The 22,136-nt window shown below is 34.6% G+C and overlaps 1 protein-coding gene across 3 annotated transcripts in view; it reads right to left on the reverse strand.

Annotated features, from left to right (window-relative positions):
* Positions 1-22,136, reverse strand: part of LOC101743158 (division abnormally delayed protein) — a 147,905-nt gene that overhangs the window by 53,492 nt on the left and 72,277 nt on the right. Inside the window, exon 1 of one of the 3 annotated variants that reach the window (XM_062672696.1) lies at positions 19,811-19,830. The exons of 1 other annotated variant lie outside the window; for it this stretch is intronic. The gene's annotated coding sequence lies outside the window, so the exon portion shown is untranslated. Of the gene's footprint in view, positions 1-19,797; positions 19,831-22,136 lie in introns of those variants that run through there. One more of the 3 variants, XM_062672695.1, reaches the window with a different exon arrangement.

Raw genomic sequence — 22,136 nt, forward strand, 5'->3', positions numbered from 1 at the left:
GTGTAAGTTGATTCTTTACATTGTCTTGATAATTGTTTATACTTAGTTCATTTTACGATTAATGGTGTAATATAATAGTACAATGTACTGAATGTACAAAGCAGCTATTCATGAAATGATCAATGAATCATAAAGAGGTGGAATGAATGATAGCCGTGCAACTATTGTTAGTAAATATTTTGTTATGAGTAGATTATTTTGAGTAGACGACAACACGGGGAGTGTTAACTCGAATCACGATATTGCAGTAAAAGAAAATCAACTCAAAATTTGTTAGTGTTTCTCGGTTCAACGAATTTCGTCGCATTGGACGGCATCCAAACAGTATAACGAATAAATGGCGAACGGAAAACGGTTTAACTCGCGGCCGCCAACATTCTGAAATACATACATATCTACGCTCCCTATATTTATGTATCCGTTTATACTTAAACACTTCGATGGATTTGAGTGCATTCTATTGTTTTGGAAAATTTTCCCGTCCGCATCTTTCTTATATATTTTTTTTTTGGAGTTTATGGCCTGGTATCTAGACCTTTAGGCCAAGTCTTAAGTACATCTTTCTTATACAGGCTTGAAACGGGTTGCCATGTTTAAAAAAAAACTTGCTATAATAAATAATATGTTTAAAATTTTAAGTTTAATGAAACTATTACTGCTTACTTTTTGGCTAATAATCAAAATTAAATTGCAAATAAAAAATTTTAAAATTAGGTTTGTGATGTTTTAACTAAATTTTTACATGAAAAACTTTTGATAAAAAAAAACAGATATATGTATTTTGTTTTTAGCATTCTAATAAGACGATTTTTATATGACATATTTTAACTATATCTTCTTAAAATTAAATATACAAACGGGTTACCCAAGGACAAGTAACAAAGTTCTGTATTACAAAACAGTAATAAATTCCGAAATGGTTTTCAGCAAATTATATACATATAAGAGTATTCAAATTTCAACCCCTTTGCTAATCGCAGTACGTCGACGGGGCTCGTTCATAGCGAGTTGAACGTTCTATCGATTTCTTTCCTATCATAAAGAGAGGTGACGTAAAGAACTTTACGAAGCTTTTATGCGCTGCAGTATTTTCCAATACGGGTGCGGGCAGCAGTAGATTTTTAGTTTATGACCACGGGCCGCTATATAAAAATCGATATTCGCATTACTTTTTATGTTTTCCGGACCGCAGAGTGAGGACATGAACGAATTGATACTGTCTAGTTAGGCAGTTGTCGCAGAAATAGAAGAGGCCATGTCGAGCTCTTTTTTTGCTTTTAAAAAGAACTGCTGTTCACCATTTGCTGTTTCGAATGTGGCCTAACTTTCATTCGATAAATAAACATGCTTAGTGCTTTTATTATTATAGCTTATTTCCACTCAACAATGCAATTATATATCAAATTATAAACTAGTTATTTCTTCTTTTTTTCTTTGTATGGCCCCTTCTGGGGTAAAAAAAGCCTCCTAAATCTTTTTCCACCTTTCCCTGTCCTTGGCCAAATGCATCAAACTTTTCCAGCAGTCTTTATTATATCATCGACCCAGCTTTTTTTCTGTCTCCCCACATTTCGTTTGCCAAAAAGCATACTAGTGTTTATTGCACTGGAACGCTAGACGGAGATTTGCCAATTTAGTGTCAAATTGATACCGAGGGTCGTTGACATCATACAGGGGCCTTCTTGAGACGTGATATAAAACTGTGTTATACCATAATATGTCCTCACAAAAGCAAAAAGTTTAGCTACATCTTGGCTTCGTTTGGAATTCACACTGCTTCGCTGGTGCCGGCACAAATACAAAATAATAATAAACGTTTTTCAAGTCTCGACTAGATCTATTTCAGGGCGCCGCAAAAAATAAACTGCGAATTGTACAAAAGCGAGCCGCTGCTATCCTCGTCTAGATATCACAGAACAATGCGCGACCGCAGCCTTGAACCTGTCCACGGTACACCGACACTTAAATAATGCGCGTTTTACACGTTGCCCGTCGAAATATCAATATCAAAGTGGATTCGTACCAAAACTAATATATAAGTTAACTAATAGTTAAGTTTTTTTTAATAGTTTAAAGTAATTTTTTCTGATTTTGAAACGGGGGATTTTTTTTTTGTTTAAATATGGGTTACTGATCAAATCAATAATTTGCTGATAAACGATTGGTACATTTTTACGACAATATTTCTTTTATTTAATGCTGAAGCCATTTAGTTTTGTGACCGTAAATATGTTTGTTAAATTTTGAAAGAAACGTAAAATGTGAATAACAATTTCAGCACATTTATTTCGGCACTTTTTTTTTCCTACCTAAGCTGATGCCTTGAGAGGGTATTTCAGCGGAACCTTAACTAGTAGATGAGCTCACGGGGCTCAAACCGACGAAGTTGCTAACACGAACCCTAGCAAGAGCCGTGCTTCGCAGAATCTACCACCAGATCGGAAACGCGACCCACTGAGAAGATCCGGCGAGAAACTCAGTGGGCTGTGTCTGAGGGTTAATTTACTCGTCGCGACCTTCGTCGCAAGCGACAGGTTCGACGAAAACGGTGACAGGTGCTTGAGGTACCTAAAAGCACCATTAGTGGATCGGAAGGATCCGAAATGACGTGTTTGGGGCGACGTCGACTGCTTTCCATTCTTTCCGCAGGATCGGGAATGTAGTTACCGGTGGCCACGATGAGAGGGTTCTCGTGTCGTGCCGCTTTATCGAAGTGAATTCGGCACAGTGAACAGAAAGCTCACTGCTGAAAAACAAATACAAAGATTCGTTATGTTGAGGGGATAGAAAATTAGAAATAATAATGTGCTTTCATCCTTTATTCTAAAATTAATAATTGAATTTCATGATGAAATACCAAAACCCGACAACGAACGCTCTTTTTATTATTAGCTACGAGTATGTTGAAAACTTTTGTTTTATGAAGGAATGATTACTAGAGGCCCGATGGCCTTTACAGTTTCACGAGGACAGGTGGGCGAGCAAAGGCTCAGCCAGGAGGGGTGGGATTTGCTAACAGTTTCCCGAGTGCCTCCCAAGGGAAGCTAACAGCTCAAAAGCAGCTGCTTCGGCAATGCATCTACTACCGGATGGAAATGACGACCCGCTGAGAAGATCGGGCGAGAAGTTCAAAGGGCTTGTTGAAAAGTGTTCAATGCACGCTTGATATTGGGCCTGTTGCAAAACGCCAGCAAGCAACACACATCCGCATTATGTTTATTTAATTTACGTATCAAAAACACATAACTATCTACTGACTATTTCACAACTAGACATGTGTAAACAGGCCTCCAAACATAAATGTAGTCGACACGTGGCTGGTAGTCTGTCTAGAGTTTCAGTGGAATTATTTTCAAGTCTTTCAAATGATTTCAAATACGTCATCGCCAAAACGACTCGTTTTTTTTAAATTATCATTAAAGTTTTTGCTACTGTGACACGTATTTGGCCGAAACCAATTAATTATATTTGTTGGTTTTACAGAAGACAGTCCGTCGTCAGTTCAATCGGGATTGACGCATTTTGTTTATTTTAATATACAGAACACGTTTAGTTATTTTTAATTCGAAACTTATTTATAGTTTTAGTTGGATAATTCCGTATTATTGTAGATATAAAAAATTTTGAAATTATAATTTTTGCAAGGAAATTATCGTTCTGTCAACGCTTGCCACGGTTTCATTATACACTTTGATCTTTTCGTATTTCACTTTCAATTTCAGTAGATTTCTTTGACGATTTAAATGATTTTCTTCATTAAAATGAAAATGTGAGGGAAAGGCTTCATCTTAAATCAAATAAGGTATAAAAACAAATTAGTTTATTATATTTACAGTGGATGATACGGTGGTTTCTAAATCTTAAGCAGCGTGAATATAGATAATCTATATATTAATACGTGAAGCAAAAACTTTGAACCCCTTTTTACGAAAATTGCGCAGACGGAGGAGTATGAAATTTCCCACACTTATAGAGAACATAGAGAAGAAGTGCAGAATGCAATTTTTTTTTAATTATGCATTAATATTACATTAAATCAATAAAAAAACATAACACACACTATCATGTATTTGACACAGACACACATACATATATACGTACTCTTTGTTTATTGTCAAACTTTTGTTATTGCTTAAAGCCTGTGGTCAAAATAAGAATAAGTTAATATTGTTTATCTTTAATATTATTTGTCTATAGTGTGGTCTTGGCGAGATCTGTGAATAAAGACGTACCTAGGTATAATAGTCTTTGACAATAGAACCTTAATAATGTTCAAACTTATAATTTCAATTGATTATAGTTGAATTTAGACTACTGTGGACAACTAGTGTACTTAAATATGCATTATCGAACGTCAAAACAACAAAGAACTCTAATTTGTTTGTAAGTTGTTTCGGTTGGAGCTCTTTTAGAATGCCAAAGCTGTGGTTGCTAGCGGTTGACTCTGTACCGAGTCTCAGACGTTGCGGTGCCGACATCTGACTACTTACTCTACGTAGATATATAACGGGTACCTACTGCGGGTTTGTTCTCGGAATTATGACTTTAATTAAACTCATCAGTCTCCGCGGGCGATAAAAACCCTATCGAGTTGACATATCTCACTCTGTCTTTATTACGAATACTCGATTGGCATTTGTTTATTAACTATGTACTCCTAGTACATACGTTTTATTTTTAAACTTCGTCAAGACGTTTTTCTTGATACAATCACTTCGAGGGGTGAAAGGCTATTAGGTTTATGCGACAATAATTTAATACGTGACATTTATCTTTGTAATTGGTAAAAGGTGCGTTTTATTTGGTACTAGCCGGACTCGCCCGCTTCGCTGGGCATTTAAAATTAACATTGTCATTTATTGTCATTATTATTAGGGAGTCCCACACTCATATAAATATTAGCCTATCCATTAAGTACATGTATTTTCTACATGGATACCAAGTTTCAAGTCATTCGGATGCACGGTTCAGTAGTTGTAACGGAACATCCGTAAAAACCGCTGTAGATTTATATATTAGTATAGATTAGTTTCAACAGTTCGATGGTTTTAATTGAACTTCAATTCAATTTACCCCATTCAAATAGCCGAAGAAGCGTTTTTTTTTGTTATGATATATTTTCCAAATTTTAAACTATAAATGGCTCCCCTGTAAAGTTGCAAACCATTCGCCCCTGGACTTATAAATATTGTGGGTGATATTCATATTATTGAAACGCTTTCTCACGCTTTTTTTTTACAATAAAATCATTTATTCTTACACTATTTTTAATTCAAATTTATTAAAATTTATTTTCTATTTTTTAGTTGGATTTTCTATAACATCGTATTTAATTAGTTTTTTTAAACTATTATTTGTTTTTTCATTTGTAAACGTGATTCCTGACTGCTAGTCTACATTTAAGAAAGGCGAATACAAATCCAGTTATATTTCTCTAAAATTTATAGTCGCCGAACAACCTGAGCCGGCGAGTTTCTATTGCTAAAGGCATAGCGCGTCATTCCAACAAATCGTTCACAATTATAAAGTGCTACAAAACTGTTCGACTAATAAATCTATTTCTACGTTTACGGCAACTAGAACGGTAATAAAGTCGTCTGACGGTAGTTTACTATCGACCTGTCGATCGATCGATCAATTTTTATTTATAATCTACTCTACACAGATTAAATGTGTGTTTCAACATAATTACATTTACGTGAAATGTTATGGGACGTATAAAGGCATAATGGAAACGCTATGAGGAGACCTCTATGTGAAGTCGTCGTGGCCTAAAGGATAAGACGTCCGGTGCATTCGTTGTTGCGATGCACCGGTGTTCGAATCCCGCAGGCGGGTACCAATTTTTCTAATGAAATACGTACTTAACAAATGTTCACGATTGACTTCCACGATGAAGGAATAACATCGTGTAATAAAAGTCAAACCCGCAAAATTACAATTTGCGTAATCACTGGTGGTAGGACCTCTTGTGTAGGTAGGTACCACCGCCCTGCCTATTTCTGCCGTGAAGCAGTAATGCGTTTCGGTTTGAAGGGTGGGGTAGCCGTTGTAACTATACTGAGACCTTAGAACTTATATCTCAAGATGGGTGGCGCATTTACGTTCTAGATGTCTATGGGCTCCAGTAACCACTTAACACCAGGTGGGCTGTGAGCTCGTCCACCAATCTAAGCAATAAAAAAAAAAAAAAAAACGTATATCTCAAGGTGGGTGGCGCATTTACGTTGTGGATGTCTATAGGCTCCAGTAACCACTTAACACCAGGTGGGCTGTGAGCTCGTCCACCCATCTAAGCAATAAAAAAATAAAAACGTGAAATGTATGGGACGTATAAAGGCATAATGGAAACGCTTTGAGGAGACCTGTGCTTGGCATTAGGTGTTGTAGGAGAAATGAATGGTTATTTTAACTGAGATATTTTAATACGCTGTACATTATTTGAGAATTTGAAGAATACGATGTGTACGTTTAAGAGCAGAAGCTATGACTAATTATGCCCTAACATTCAGCAGAAGATATTATAATTTGATAATTAACAATTATAATAAGTCAAATTCAAATTCAAAAAAGTTTCGTTGCCGCGGAGATTAAAGCGTAAAACACATTTAAAGGACATTGACTACTCGCCAAAAAAATACCCAAAAAATTCTAAACCATTTATTTGCCTGTCAGATTATAAGACCATTTTTTGTTAAATTTTTTATTTCTTAGATGGGTGGACGAGCTCACGGCCCACCTGGTGTTAAGTGGTTACCGGATACCATAGACATCTACAACGTAAATGGCGACACCCATTTTGAGATATAAGTTCTAAGATCTCAGTCTAGTTACAGCGGCTGCCCCACTCTTCAACCCGAAACGCATTACTGCTTCACGGCAGAAATAGGCAGGGTGGTGGTACCTAGCCGTGCGGACTCACAAGACGTCCTACGACCAGTAAGAACCATTTTAAACATACTCGCATATAACAACGAAAAAAGCCTATAACAAATTCATCATAAAATTTTAGACAAATTTACAGTCCTCATTTAATAATAATTAATTAAGATTTACTGTACAGAGCCTCAGCTATTTAATTACGGAGTCTATCGATGAGGACGTTGCGAAAGCTTTTATTTAGTGTTGCTTTACAACACACGCCTACAAAAGACGTAACGATGGAGCTTGGAGGAAAAATTGGCCTTAACAATGTGGCGTGGGCGTTAACAACATAAAAAAGTAATAACAGAAGTGTCAAAACTTTAAAAAAAAACATACACGAACAGTCATCCCAGACTAGGGTCGTATTATTTTATAGCATTTTTGATTACCGCTTCAGTGGGATATCGATATTTAACAGCATATCGATATAAATACCGTTACATCAGACAACAGGTTAGCACCATTGTTAAACTTTTTTTTTTCGTTGATACATTCATTCAGTAATCGTCAGAGATACATTGTTAAGTTAGAACAATGCAGGGGTAATGTTATGAATGTGAATTAAGTCAGGCATATTATTTTTCAGTGTTGATGACGCTGATTCTGAGACAGATGTGCACAAATAGATTATTCACACTGTGAATGCCGTAATATGATGCCATATTGAAACAATGGCGTCTTTATACGGAAGAAAAGACTGCTTGTAAGAGTGTTTAATATAACAAATATACTAACTATTGCACATCGGATACGATGGAAGCCGGCCTATAGGAGCTCGCAGATAAGTATGGATTTGAGACCGCATTAGAATTGCGAAATATGCACGATGTTATGGATACCATGACTGAAATAATATGTTGATATACCCCATGGTGGGTGGCGGTGTCGGTAGGCCCCATTAACCAATTCAGTGTGCTTGAAACAGCGCCCTAGCGGCAAACGTAGGCAAACGCTCCAACTCCGTACAAATTTGAGTTAACTTTTACGCTATCGAGAACGTTAAATAACTTGCACTAAACACGCTGTGTGGTATTATGTTAAAATTAGGTAGATATTTATATTATCTACCACATTTACTGGTTACACTCGATAAATACTACACTGGAAGAGATGGATGGGCTTTTACTAAAAAGGTATTAAGTGAAATAAATGCGATAATGTTCTGAATTTATTGCGTTTATGCTCTGACATTAATGATAGTAAATCGTATATATTTGAGTATATGTATTTTTAAACGATGTCTCTGTTCCGATACGCTTTTGTGCATTCATAGACTCATGAATATTCCGCAGGTTTGTCTCGAAAACGTTATAAAATTGAAATAAATCGACAACATCCGCTATTAATTCTTTTATATCTTATTAATCAGACGAGGTCCATATAAAAACTCTCACAGATGTTCCAATTGGTCTGAGTGTTCTATTAAGCGCATTTACGACCTAGAACATACGACATAACTGGTCTAGAACTTTATAAGGCCTGTCGATTCATGAGCTTTAGCTCGTTCGCTTTTTACGTAATAAAAATTGTAGGTATTCGCGAGTAGCAAACGTGATCATTCGATCGGTAATTGTCAGCAATAGCTATGGTGACCATTCGTACTGTTTTCGGCAGGACACTACTGTTTTTTTAAGACGCTGTCCTTTTTTTTAAAACGTGATAACGTGAACGGTGAATGACCTATTATTTATTTATTTGTACTTTTTTTTAATGACATTTATTTATACTCAAATATAATATTTTAATGTAAAAATATATTATAAATGTATGTATATATTGTTATGTTATGAAGTTCGCAAATAATCGTTTAGAAATCTTTTTATACATTTTGTGTAGATTAACTTTGCACGACGAACCTTTAGCGTAAAACATAACCTGTTTTACAGATAGAGTAGAGTAGTCAATTAGTGTAAACAACGATCGCTAAGCGTCATGTAAAAAAAGTACTAAGCTAAGCTATCATACTTACTAATAAATAAGTGTATAGTTTAGGCAGTCGCTTAGTTTTGACAGAATATGGGCCATATTGGATGGCTATTGATTTGTAATTAACGATCTCGTAATATACGTATATATAATTTTTTTTCTTATATGAATGGACGAGCTCACAGCCCACCTGGTGTTAAGTGGTTATTGGAGCCCATAGACATCTACAACGTAAATGCGCCACCCACCTTGAGATATAAGTTCTAGGGTCTCAATATAGCTACAACGGCTACCCCACCCTTCAACCCGAAACGCATTACTGCTTCACGGCAGAAATAGATGGGGGGGTAGTACCCACCCGTGCGGACTCACAAGAGGTCACCAGTCAGTAATATTTGTTATAGGTTTTTTTTGGTCCTAGTCCTCTTTTCATGCAAAAATAATGGTTACTATAGCAATAGTCACTTTTTTTTTGTTTTCGTCATAAAATTCATTCGTTTTGAATTGTTTTATTGGGCTTTTAAGTAACATATAATATTTGATACAGACTATTATGTTACTATACATTTATACTAACTACATTGTTTAGTGCGTTTAATAAATACTTCTAAAAACTCAATTTTTATTTTTTGTCTATCTCTGCCTATAAGATAAAGTTATTGCAATTTTTTTTTTTTTTTTTTTCGTACCTAAGCTGTGAGCCTTGAGAGGCTATTTCAGCGTAACCCTAACGTTTGTAGGTGAGCTCACGGGGCTCAAACCTGATGACGTTGCTAACACGAACCCTAGCAAGAGCCGTGCTTCGCAGAATCTACCACCGGATCGGAAACGCGACCCACTGAGAAGATCCGGCGAGAAACTCAGTGGGCTGTGTCTGAGAGTTTTATTGCTATTATTAAATTATTATTTTTAACTAGCTGACCCGGCAGACTTCGTAGTGCCTCAATCGATAAATAAAAGACCGACGGGGGACACATCAAAGGAAAAACAAAATTGTTATTTTTATTTAATTCCGAGTATTTTCATATTTATCTACCTTTTAAACCTTCTCTGGACTTCCACAAATAATTCAAGACCAAAATTAGCCAAATCGGTTCAGCCGTTCTCGAGTTTTAGCGAGACTAACGAACAGCAATTCATTTAGGCATCTAGGCATTTAGGCATCTTTTTGTCGGTGTCCCATCTCCTTGATGCGTAACGTAACTACCGTGTCACGCGGCGTCAGTGGGCGTTCGATTCCCGTAATCTTTACGGATTGTTTTAAACTTTCGCGGCTATCTTCATTAGACAACGTAGCGTGTTTAACGTATTCTTAATACGATTTTCACATTTAATAAATTATATTTAGTAGAGGGAAGTCGGTAAATGTGCAAATAGTATTTCTAAAAACATATATAGTAAATAACCTAGAAAGTTTTAAACAATTCGTTAAAATATTCAACATTCGGCATCTGGGTATTGTATTGTATATATATATTCCCAAACACGTGTGTTACCAGCACCGAAAATACATTATAAAATAATTTTGAACATAAAACGTTTGTTTATTTAATTCGTCATGAAAACCTTCAAATAGCAAATATGACTTGACCTTCCCTGATAACTTTCTTGAACTGACAGCCAACTCAGCTGACCAGCCGAATATATCATAATATTGGGAACTTCTAAATATTAAAAACACTATTTAGCAAACCTACATAAAACCTAAAATTACCTAAACAAAAATGGTAAATTGATTAAACTGCAAACTTACAAAACAGCAAAACTACAAATAAGCGTAATTCGTTTCCAAGTTTAGTAAAAACAGCAGCTCGCAAAGTTCACATATAAACACAAAATATTCAAGCGCTGAGAACATTGTCATAACCTCTACAGTCGGTAACCAAAATAAACCGGATATTAACGTCTGAAGGCGCCCCTTAGCGACCGAAACACGGACGTGTTAAAGCTTCAAGCATTTCGCATGCAATAAGTCGCTGTAAATATTTTTAGAATAGAAACAGCTAGAACTTTGTACTGGTGGCAGGACCTCTTGTGAGTCCGCACGGGTAGGTACCACCACCCTGCCTATTTCTGCCGTGAAGCAGTAATGTGTTTTAGTTTGAAGGGTGGGGCAGCCGTTCTAACTATACTGAGACCTTAGAACTTATATCTCAAGGTGGGTGGCGCATTTATGTTGTAGATGTAATTGGGTTCCAGTAACCATTTAACATCAGGTGGGCTGTGAGCTTGTCCACCTATCTAAGCAAGAATAATAGATGAACCTTGCGGTTTCATTCGCATTCAATTTAAAATTCAGAGATAGTGTAATTGCCGGATCAAGTCGTTGCTTATGTCAATCCCTGATTCATAAAGTTCAAGTTAATTTGTATATCCATTGGTACGTAAAATAACGAACCAGTGAGTACTTTTGTGTTTACACTTGCTGATATATCTGGCGTTGACCAGTTCATTATTTTTTATTATTTTTTTATTGCTTAGAAGGATGGACGAGCTCACAGCCCACCTGGTGTTAAGTGGTTACTGGAGCCCATAGACATCTACAACGTAAATGCGCCATCCACCTCGAGATATAAGTTCTAAGATCTCAGTATAGTTACAACGGCTACCCCACCCTTCGAACCGAAACGCATTACTGCTTCACGGTGGAAATAGGCGGGACGGTGGAAATAGGCGGGGCGGTGGTACCTACCCGTGCGGACTCCCAAGAGGTCCTACCACCAGTGAAAATTTATTTTGATAAACACTATTCCATTTATTAATAATCCAGTTTATTAACCAACTTTGTGTCAAATTTCATTAGAATTCACAAAGCCTATTTTGCATGATTCAACAACAAACCATTATAAACTTTCAGTAGATGCTTCATTAAATTGTATTAATATATCAGGGTTTTATTTATTTATTTATTTATTTATTTATTTATACTTTATGCACAAAACAAAACTTGTACACAGGCGGACTTAATGCCATGGGCATTCTCTTCCAGTCGACCATAGGGTGGTGCAGAGATAATGCATGGTAGGTGCATTGACAAAAAAAATAACAAACAACAACAACAAAACAAAAAAAAAGAACAAACTCAAAACAAAAATCTTCCTTAAAATAATATCTCAGTATTATAGAATACATATACTACAATTCAATATACCTATGTATAAAATAGTAAAATACATACATACACATAATTACACACAATAATATACACATGAAAATACACAATTTAGTATTATAGTTAAGAATGGCTAAAAGTAAATATATATATAATATAATAATAATAATTGAAAAATGAAATAAACTAGTTTGGAGATGATTCTTCCAGTTTTTTGTGGATGTGTTCGCGAACTTTGAGTTTAAAAGTAAAGCGATTGCTGATCATCCTGATTTCTTTGGGAAGCGAATTCCATAATATTATGGACTGTACAAAGAAAGAAGAATGTAAAAAATCTGAGCGATGGATAGGACATTGTAAGAGACGATTATGTGAAGAACGTAGAATTTTGTCATGGCTTGCGTTCAAGTATTTAAAAGTATTTAGTGTTTCATTAAAATAATATTTTATCTTGACTTAGATGTATTTTGCTACGATCTACGGCAACTGCCGGCGAAATGTGAATTACATTGGGCAATTGAACTTCAGAGAGTCAAAGAGTCAGTTCAGATTATATTATATATTATATACGAAACTGGCCCGTCATTAACAACCAAAGAGGCTAATAGAACTTTCCCATTTTCACTCTCAAACAGAATAAGTTCATCTCCGAGTCGTAATCGAAATACAGAAAGAATAATCCAGGGATTGAAGTAAAAGTGCTTTGCCATTTAAAAATTCCCTTTGTGAATATACTGATAACGTCTCTTGTAATTAATGTATTGATTTTTTTTTTTATGGACACAACTGAAGCAACGAGCATAGATAATACACATAAATTAGTTATAGATAAGCAACTCAAGCACTCAACAAAAATGTTTACGGGCGTCGTCTACTAGATGGCTTCGCTTCGATTAGTTTTTCATTGCTCTTGTAGCTGGCAGTAGCATATTACCTATCTTACATTTTATTTTGAATGAAGGATTTTGTAAATTTTTCAGATACCGCAATTGTTAAAATTTAATCAATTTATCTATAACAAATAAAGGCTTGTATGATTTCATTTTCTTTGTTTTGATGATGATGGTTTTTTTTTTGATGATTCATCCGACGAAAAACAATAATTAAATACCTTAATTATTAACAAAATATAAGTTTAGGGGCATCCGCTACAAGATGTCGCTAGTTTCCATACAAAAAATATTTGTCTTAAAGTATAGCAGTTTCAGGGCCCTGGCAACCAGTGCGACACGTGCGATATCAACGTGTAACTAAATTTTAGACAAGAAATAAATTTACTATTTTTTTCTTAATTTGCGTCACATTTTTTTCAATTTTCAATCAAAAATATAGAAGCTATGTTCAATATTTATTAATGTAGGAAACATATTATTATCTGTGTGTATTACTATTATTACCTGTGATGAATCTTATGAAATTTTAGACAATTTTACCAATAACATTCGAAAAGAAGGGTTTTGTGTCTATTATTTTATAAATATCATATAACATATGTACATATATGTAATAAATTGATAATAGTCATACCGTGTGGTGCATAAGAAACTATAAACAATACTGCACACAAACAGGCTCTTTAATAAATTTTATGTATTTAACTTATGGTTGAAAAGCGGTTTATGTATGAAATAAAATCTTCTAAAATGTAATCCACACTGACAAGGCTAGTCTGAAGACTTCAAATCAAGATACTACACTTTTCGTATCAGATTACTCGGATCTCTAGATAAAATAAATATATATTTTTTCATACATTTTCCAATATTCTCGAACACAAAATCTGCTCATATTAAATATGTACGATTACGGAATTCAATAAACTCTCAATAAATTCAATAAACAGATTACTTTTTAGTCATATTGAATTCTGCAAAAAGTCCTAATCTGTGTCTCATATCAAGGTTCAATGATTCTTGTTCGGTATTAATAAATATAATAAATTTAAAACAAATCAAATCATTATTTTTTTTCAGGTAGGTCTTTACAGGCACTTTCGCGTCCATATTAATTTAATGACACTCAGTCGGTATGCAGTTTCACCACTGAGGATAATTAGCGACAAAATTAGGACTCCTGCTCTTTACCAATTTACACGACATTTATCAAATAAACACATAAAATATCTCTAGAACTGGAATAAATCTACATAACTAAGCCAAGATGAAAAAACAAATTACGTTTAGTAAATATGAGAAACATACATAAAACATACATATTCTATGTGGAGTGCAATATCAACACCTTTTCAACACCTACATGTTCCCTTATTTTATTACGGAAACAGTTTATACCATAAGGTTGAAATTCACTAAAGCAGTAAACAATACATAAATAAATAAATAAATAAATGTGTTTGTCAAACACAAATCATATATCGCAACTATGTATCTTCGCGTTCGTTTTATAAATTTTTAAAGCGACACAAATCAATTTCCATTTCTTTTTTTCCCCTTTTTACACATTTATTCAGATTTATGAAATAAGAATCATTAATATCGATTCAATTTTCACCAAAAAATATTTCAGACATAAAGATATACATACATTACATATGTACTATTGAGAAGCTCCTCATTAAAGTTGGCTAGTGAATTTTTTCCATAAATTCAGAAATACAATTACGTTACTGAATACAACGATTCGTCAGTTATTTACGTTTTTTTTTTATGTGAAATCTTCACGAGGTGATATAATGGACGTATTTACGAGTGTGCTTCGTGTATGCGACTAGTATTTACGACCGATACAAGCGTTTTGTATGCTAATACAGCAATAACTTAGTACAAGCTGTTTTAAATGCATTAAAATTTTGAATAAATGGAAAATGGGAATTCACGTTTTGCTGTAGACTTCCGTAAGATTGTTTTTGCAATGTACTTTGAATTGGGTATATACCAAACAAAAGCAAAAAATTGTTATTATAAAAATTATAATTATTATACAATTCTGTTGCAATAATTTCCAAATGAATGCTTGTTTTTGTTATGTAATAATTTATATCTTGTTTACTGTTTACTTAATCGTTAACAATGCTCGGGAAAGAACCGACAATTGATCATTTAAACGTAATAAAAACATAAAAAAACTTATTTATAATTATATCTACAACAAGGGGAAATCCCTTTGGAACATATACCTCCTCCTCGCGTCGTTTCCTCACTGCTGAGGGTCGTGACCATTATAATTCGACATGACTTTACTCCTTGTGATGTCCCGCCAGCGCCTCCGATTATTGGCCGCATGAAGGGCGTCGTGAAATGGGATCTCTAGTGTGGTGCGGATTTGGTCGAATCACCTTGTCGGACTGCGCCCGCGCGGTCTCTTTCCCTCGATCTTCCCTGTCACGAATAGTCTTTCTAAGCTATCCGGTGTTTTCCGAGCAATATGACCGAAGTACTCGAGTGCGCGGCGAAGGCAGAGTGTGGACAGTCTAGTCTTGATCTGCAGTTGATCTAAGATAGACTGATTGCTTCTCTTCGCTGTCCAAGGTATCCGGAGCATTCTTCTCCAGCACCACATCTCAAAAAATAACAGGAACATATACGGTAACAACAAAATATACTATAGTCCACGAAAAACAACTTCATAAGTAATCCGTGACAAGCAAAACTGTAAAGTGTTCGGAACGTCAGAATTAATATAATGACAATAAAAAAACTCGACATTAAACCATAAAACTAGTTTTAATCTTAATAAGAATTTACAAAGTTCTTTCGTTGATTTTAAATTTCAGAATTCAATTAATTTTTTTTTATTAAATCATACGCTGCTTTTACGTTATTCTAATAAGCCGCGTTTAAATAATAAATACAGCTCTGATTAAAAGCTAAAAAAGCTTATTGGATTCACATTGATTCTTAAAAACATTTCTTATTTCTAATGGAAATAAGACAGTGATTCCTTTGTAGTATTTATTCAAATAAACAAAGGATTGTTAGGGGGAAACTATTCCGTGTCATGCAATGATACCGATCTCGTTTCTTTCGGATTACCTAACGGAAGTAAGGGACGGCTCCTATTTCTCTTCATAAAACACACAAAATAAGGGATTACATTATAAAGCGGTATTCGGTAGTAATTAATATAGCGTAATTTCGGTAGGCAGCGGCTTGGCTCTGCCCCTGGCATTGCTGAAGTCCATGGGCGACGGTAACCACTCACCATCAGGTGGGCCGTATGCTCGTCTGCCTACAAGGGCAATAAAAAAAAAGAAAAAAGAAAAAAATATATATCATATATCATTTACTACTTTATGTGCTTAAGTGAGAAAATGTGTTGCAATGAATACCTTCACTAGCAATTTACTTAGAATATGCATTTAGAATGAAGACACAGCGTTAACGTGTTCTTAATTAAAGTGCAGTGAAACGCTATCCATCCCTGTGTGGATTAATTCAAATAGTTCAGCTATTTTAAGTCTTCTTTCAGTACCAGTGAGATAGAAGTGTTCAGTCGTTACTGGTGGTAGGGCGTCTTGTGTGTGCGCACGGGTAGGTACCACAACCCTGCCTATTTCTGCCGTGAAGCAGTAATGCGTTTCGGTTTGAAGGGTGGGGCAGCCGTTGTAACTATACTGAGACCTTAGAACTTATATCTCAAGGTGTATATGTCTATGGGCTCCAGTAACCAATTAACACAAGGTGTGCTGTGAGCTCGTCCAACCATCTAAGCAAGAAAAAAAAAGCGCCCCATGTTTGCTTCTTTCATACTCTTCTATCATATACCATTTCTGTGCTCACTCCCCTCTTACAATAAATATTATGATGAAAATCAATAAATCGAAGTGAGAATTTTGGTTTGCTATGAGTTGAAGTTTCGTTTTTATGTCTTAAAACAGATAAATATTGAAATAAAAAAATGTTTAACGGAATTTATTAATTTTTAAACAGCAATTATTTATTAATTTACCAAAACATGACAAATTTTCATTTATAAGACGCTATCAGTAATTTTCAGCAAATGAATATAGTTTATGTATTATTTATTACAGCTATAAATAATATTTTTTGTATTATTCAATTTACTGTCAAATCGAATTTATCGAGAAATATTATCAATTCTATGAATGTTAAATACTATTCTATGGTATTTTAATGCAATGATTATTTATTGAAAATAATACGTCTCCGCTTCTAACCAATGTAATCTGCATTTCTAATCACTGTTTTCAGAAATATATAATAAAATACACCATAATTATTGATTGATGTAAATTTTTTCAATTGCATAAAATCGTTCGGATAGTAAATCTCTATTATATTTGGTAGTATATTTGTAAATCTTTACATAAATAGATATTGGAGCGACAGCGTGTAGCAAAGTTGTGTGAATTGTTATATAGTTATTTTGTTCATTTAACGCTTCTTCAGGTTTAAATGTATAACAACGGTGGTTTATTAACCGTCTCTCTTCTGTGAAAGTGCACAAATATGGGATAATGAAACAAAGCCGCTAGACGTAGCTTCTCGAGTTCCTCCAAAAAGTTCACCGAAAACATCTCAGTAAATAACTTTATTTCATCCAATCTCATCTCGTTTAATATAATTTCATTCCTTTTAATTAAAGTCTCCAATTAATTAGCTTCATCTCATTTCGGTTCATCTCATTTTTTATATATTATAATTGAATATAAGAAGAAAATATAACGCTTGGCTTAAAGGTACAGTTACATGAAAATTCAACCTTTTTAAAAAATCATAACGCTCAAAAACGTCACTGTTGTAAAAACCACATGATTAATAATTTTAGTTACCGTACATAATCTGTGGTGCTTGAAGTTTGCCATTAAACTAATGATCGAGTCGGAGAAGATAATATGTACATCGTATACTAGATAATTTTATTGGGGAAACTAGCGACCCGCCCTCGCTTCGCTTCGGAAACATTAAAACACACATGAAACCAAAAAAAAAAAAGAAAAAAAATTTAAAAAAAGTAGCCTATGTTCATCAGGGATAATGTCGGCTTCTAATGGAAAAAGAATTTTTCAAATCGGTCCAGTAGTTTCGGAGCCTATTCGAAACAAACAAACAAACAAACAAACAAACAAATCTTTCCTCTTTATAATATTAGTATAGATATAGAAGTATAGATTATCTAGGGACTTGAGATTTACTATTGTCTTCGATTTTCGCCAGTCGTAGATAAATCGTAGTGTTTACGGTTTAATAACGCGTACACTATTTTCATTTTATAATTTCCGCTGTTACGTTTACAGTTTCTATGGACCATGAACGCAAAAATAGTACCGTAAAAACCGTAAAAGTAGTTTTAATTGTCGCTCTAGGCTATTTTTAGTTGGAGGACCTTCGCCATCCTCGTCTCCTTCTCCCTCTCTGGAGGCGCAGGAGTCCGACATAGCCCGGTCTGTTACCCCCTCGACCGTGTATCCGCAAATGGATTCTCCAACCTTAAAAAAAAGTTATTTTTTTAACTCATGGATTGTAATATTATGATAAGTATAAGTCACAGCATAAATATACGGTAGGCAGCGGCTAGGCTCTGCCCCCAGGCATTGCAGAAGCACAAGGGCGACGGTAAGCACTCAAAAAAAAATCCAAAATTTAATTACTGTTTCTCTCATATTCGATATTTTGAAAGTAAACGTTATACAATGACATTTTATTCATTTTGTTATTATAAGAAATCTATTTAACCCAGATTATGGTATAAATTATTGGGGTGTTTTACAGAGCGAAAACATTACATCGCAAAGCAGTAACAGAGTTGGACGAATAGCAATGTAAAAAAAAAAATGTAACCCCAAACTATAAATACACATTTAAAAAAAGAACATATGCAAAGGTCATTATATCGTTATATCTTTAGCAAGTATAGTAGTAAAGAAGTTCTAGCGTATTGTTTGTAGTTTCAAAAAACATACCTCGCATATAGAAAATACGACATAAAGTACCTATCCTGCTTGACTGAAATAAAAACATTACCTACAAGGATGTCTTATAAGTGGAACATGAAACGAAACCTAAAGAAAAATCTAATATCAGTCGTGTCAGCATCAGATATTGAAATGTCTAGGTAAAGCTCCTTAACGAAACAAAAAGGCGTAAGTCGAACACATTTCATATGAACTCGTAGCCTTTCGTCTTCCCGTGAATGCTGAGCTCAGACCTGAGATATTAAGCATACAAACAAGAATGGCCTCAAGCGAAACGAACATTCTTGACAAAGAATTCACAAGTATTATTCTCACTCTTATTTTCAATCACATTGACAATGTTTTCAATTTAACCTAATTGGGAATCCTTTCTGATTTTCCTTTTATTTCTTTCTTTGGAACACAACGGAACCACATTTATTAGCTCATCGAAAATGGAAAATTTAAGAGCTTGTCTGAACCTAATACAATTCCTTGTTGATTTAAGGTTAATAGCACTGACGACTGTATCCTGGTTAAGTAAGAGAAGTGTAAATCATGAAAAGGTAAAATGTTCAAAGTTAAAAATGTCATCTAAACTTGCACATAACAGTGTGTTTATAATAAAGATTGTGTAATTAGAATTTCAATAAAAATTATGATAGTATCTTTAGACAGTTTAATTAAAATATTAATCTTCGCTTCGAATGTTAAAATGTAACGGCCAGCATTGAATACAGATCGTATAAATAATTTTGTTTAATTACCTACATAACCAATGTTTTGACACTTATTCAATTAATTTAATGGGTTTACGAGATAATTATACGTTTCATTTTTCGTTGTCTATTAATTAAAAGTCTATCGTCAACATAATATTAAAACAATTTATTACTTCCCGCGAAAACGATTGAACAGAATTTATTTTTCAAGCGGCACCACGCATGATTGTGGCTATTACATAACAAAAATACTAGAACACTTTAAAATTTTTAAAACATCGCAATATAATTTAAAGATAGATAAGAAAGTAAAATCGTGAGTTTAAACCGTAAAAGTACTTTTAATTATACTATAACACATTTTTTTAATGTATTGCGCTCCAACCCTGTTCTTTGTTGGTAAGTACTATGCCAAAAACTTTCACTGGAATGCTGAAAATAGCCGGTTGTCAAAGTTTCTACAAAATGCGAAGAAAAATTGGCAAACGTTTTAAGTGTTGAACTTTACTGAACATGAGCTCTGTGCGTACCTTTAGATTTCTTTGTACTCAATTTTATATAAGTATTTTTTTTTCTATCAAAATGTAGGCTTCTTTTCCAAGATTCCGAGTTTTTCTCGACCATATTACAAAAATAAATTCGTCAATTTAGCCGTAGTTTTAAAACATCAAATATACGTCTTGGAAATTATTTATGTTATCTGACAAAATCCGATTATTGTTTGTTTATTAATTGTGGCCTCCGATAACTACTTAACACCCGGAGGCCATAAGCTTGTTCACTTATTTAAGCAATAAAAAACTCTAATACTCTTTAATTCAAAACAAAAGATTAATTTCATGAATGCGGTAAAACAAAAAACCCAATAAAACCGACATTGTAACATTAATCTGTTAACATTCCCAAAGCGAAATTCAAATAACAACACATCACTGTTTCCACGCATTAATCATGAAAAGCGCCAATGTCGGCGAATAAATTTTAATTTGAAACTCGTAGGCCTCACGAAAATAAAAATGTAAAAACGTACAAAATACAACATGGTTAATGTACAACCGAGCGCTCATGATGAAAAATTGGCTGCGCCAGAATCGATCGTAATGCGCTACGAGAGTACAGCTACGGGCTACGACATAAAGCCGCCCACTCACTGAAAAATAATGACATAAAATTTTGATTCAGTTACAGAAGCCTATATAGTCACTAAAGGCTTTGTCTCAACAGTTCTGGTATATACAGCCACGGTCCATTTTTGAAATCTGAACGCATGTTGCTTGCAAAAATTTGTATATATAACAATATTTAGGTCCAAAAATATGCGGCGGGGCATGTCGGAATTGAATTCTTGACAGCGTCTGGAATTTGTATGAGACAGACGCCGGGTGAGGTAAAGACTGGCGCTGAACGCATCTCACATCAGCACCATACTCCTACGTGACATCGGACGACGCTGGTCACATTCACCAGACTTTTCGCTTGGCGGGGAAATAAGTAGGATCGCTATATCCTAATATGAAGACCCGCGACACATGCCACCACCAGAACTATAGTTATTAGTCTTAGGCTGGAAATTGGCGAGTTCGTTACGAAACTAAGTAGCCGAGCTATTTCTACTACCGACAAAAGTTTGAGAATCAGTAGCTCGGTCGGGAAAACCGGAAATTTATTCCCTATACTATATTAGGAAATTATTTATTAAAAAAAATAGATTATTACATTAAAATTATTATATGAATTGAGAATTGAACACAAACATGCGCAGCGTCCGCATGAGGTGGTCTGAATAAAAACTACATTTTTAAACTCTCACAGAGAAACGCGGGACAAAGGACTCGGGAACCATATGGCTTTAATGTTATTTGCATAAACATATCATCTAGTGACTACAAATGTAACAATATTGTGATTTTAAACTTGTATTTTTTAAGCTGCCACGCGATCAAGCACTTAGGCATTTTGGACCCTCATCTGTGCCATTACAATATTTTAAAATATCGCCCGTTGTTTTCAAAACAAAGGCTGAGAATAAACATCGGACAAATGACGGGGGAAATTCACGGCTGCGGGCCATGACGCTACAATATTTATGTAAGGCAAGCACCGGATTGACGACCGGCGAATGACGTCATTATTGATACTGCCTTTTTCAATGTAGCGACAAAATACGTTTTTTTTTTCTCTCGACTTACGTGAACTTGATGTAAATTGGGCATTATTCTTCTATTATTCTTTCAAGCAATCCCCATAGATTATATACACAACGTACAAGACACAAAAATCACATAATTAACTCACCAATCATCATATTATTAATTATTAAGTGACAAAATCAAAATTACACTCGTAATAAATAAATTAAAATAACGATTGTTACTTTATGTAATGCCTGTTAAATATTACTATTCCTGATTACCGAAAAGTAATTAAACAGATCAAAGCAGGTATGCGAAATCTTACTTATGAGGACGACATCTGGTGTTGATTCCACGCTGCCGAGGGGCCTTGAGGAACCTTAATTACGACACTTAAGCCGTCTAATTAAATCCGCGAGCCTGAACATGGAAACTCATTTACGCGC

The sequence above is a fragment of the Bombyx mori genome, chromosome 15, assembly GCF_030269925.1.
Source record: "Bombyx mori chromosome 15, ASM3026992v2".
Classification (NCBI taxonomy): domain Eukaryota; kingdom Metazoa; phylum Arthropoda; class Insecta; order Lepidoptera; family Bombycidae; genus Bombyx; species Bombyx mori.